This window comes from Alosa pseudoharengus, unplaced genomic scaffold (genome assembly GCF_046254945.1).
Source record: "Alosa pseudoharengus isolate Yale_2024_CS ecotype anadromous, Long Island Sound unplaced genomic scaffold, YU_APseudo_1.1 YU_APseudo_1.1_scf_24, whole genome shotgun sequence".
Lineage (NCBI taxonomy): Eukaryota > Metazoa > Chordata > Actinopteri > Clupeiformes > Clupeidae > Alosa > Alosa pseudoharengus.
In genome coordinates this window covers 17,932,849-17,934,815 of record NW_027468689.1, presented here as the reverse complement: position 1 = coordinate 17,934,815, position 1,967 = coordinate 17,932,849, and positions in this window count along the sequence as shown.

The following is a 1,967-nucleotide window of genomic DNA, read 5'->3' as shown; positions in this document are numbered from 1 at the left end:
AACATTTTACCATCCACTTATGAAACACCGGCTGATGTAGAAGCACATCATGCTACCTTGGGTTTAATTGTAGAATATTCAAGTGCCATAATTTTCCTCTCAATGAAGTCTCTGGAATTGTATGTTATTTTGCCCATTTTAAACCGCAACAAAAAGGATGGGAACAATTGCACAGTATGAATCCTCTCAAACACAAGGCAACAAATTACCTCTGCTCTTCACAAGGGGCCGGTGCTTATGTGATTGAAAAGTTTTTTTTTTCCACTCTGAAGTTTGCACTTGGTATATAGTCTTAAGTGCTTATCAGCAGTGTTCTTGTTTTGTTTCAGGGAGAAGACCTATACTGTGATTTGAGCACATTAAGTATCAGTTTGCTGTCAGTGAGTAAGATGAAGAAACAATTTTGTGCTTGTGAGTCACATTATTTTTCTCTTTCTTTTTCCTATCACTTCACATATGAAAAAAGGCTTTTATTGTACAAATGTCTAAAACTATGAGATTTTTTATTACATAGAAACAGAGACTGATGCCATATATTACAAAACAATGCTGATTGAAATGTCATATTTATGGAAGAAGGGAAAGCTTTAGCTTATTTTGATCTTCAGTTGGCTCTAGTTAACTAGTGGTCAAATGGGATGAATTATGCTGGCAAAGATAAATCCTAAGACGGCTAATGGATTGGTTAGTTTTATTTGTCTGATATAGCGAAGGTTTCTTTAACAGATCTTTCTTGATCCTTCAAGTGACATGCATGAATACATATTTATTATTCATTAGGTTTTTTATTCATTGTTTTTTATTCATTGACATGTTTTATTAGTGACATATGTCTTATTGAAAGTTCTTTGCTCTACTCCAAATTTCCGTTCTGCTTTCCCGCCAGCCGAACCCCTGTGCACCTTCGTCCTCTTCTAAGTGCTCCGTCCTACTCCCCGCTGCTGGCTTAAAAGGCAAAAGAGACTTTAGCACACAATTATGCCCCCACACCTTCCTGTGTCATACTGGGTGGATCGAGCTCTCAGCGCCATCGTTGACTCTCTTCCTCCCAGCAGTAAGGAGTCGTAAGACAGCACTGGAGACCCATATTGGTAATAGCCCATCATTTTTAATTGCTGCCCAAATGTGTCAATTGAAGGTTGGCTGTGTTAAATGGAAAGATTCTACGGGGGTAATTACGGCAATTTTTCACCCGCTGTATCTTTGCCGGCACAGAAACATGATTGCAGGCAGGGCCATCTCAAACGCGCAGTGCCGAGGGTTTTTAACCGCAGAGAGCCCGGTAGGATAGAAGGACGGGCCTGGATAATAAGAGAGGGATTGAAAGCAAGGAGTTGAGGGAAAATGACAGAAAATGGCCCGCTCACTTGAACCCATGGGGAACCCATTGCCGTAAGTCCTGCTTCAGTGACGAATGCCTCTTGAAGGTGCAGTCTGAAATTCTAATTCTATACACTTTCAGTCAACTTCGGCAATTTACTCCTCATGGTCCTCTAGTAGCTGTCCGATCAGTGTTTGAGCGAAATCAAAACTGTACACAGTACACAGTCCTGGAAACAAACATTTTTTGCAGGGCGTAAAGTGTTCCGGCACTGTGCCTGAATTCAGCCGTGAGACGGTACATTTAAGATGTGGAAATAGGAAGTTAGACTACAGTATATATATGACGTCCTTATAAATGAAAGGGAAACATTGTGGGCCGAACCAAGCCATAAACAGTGCCTCACCGGGGCCTCAGGAGCACAGAGGGGAAGGGATGTAATTTGATTGGCTTTTGAGCATATCAACAACCGTTTGCAAAACCTCTGATCAGACTCTGATGCAGAACACACAGGCACTTACATCTGACATAATCTTCCACTCATATGGGGGAAACGTGACATGTTGATATAGGGGAGCACAGAAAACATTGACATGGGTGAACCACAGTGCCCTCCTGCCCCATAGGGTCTATAGGCATGGACAGG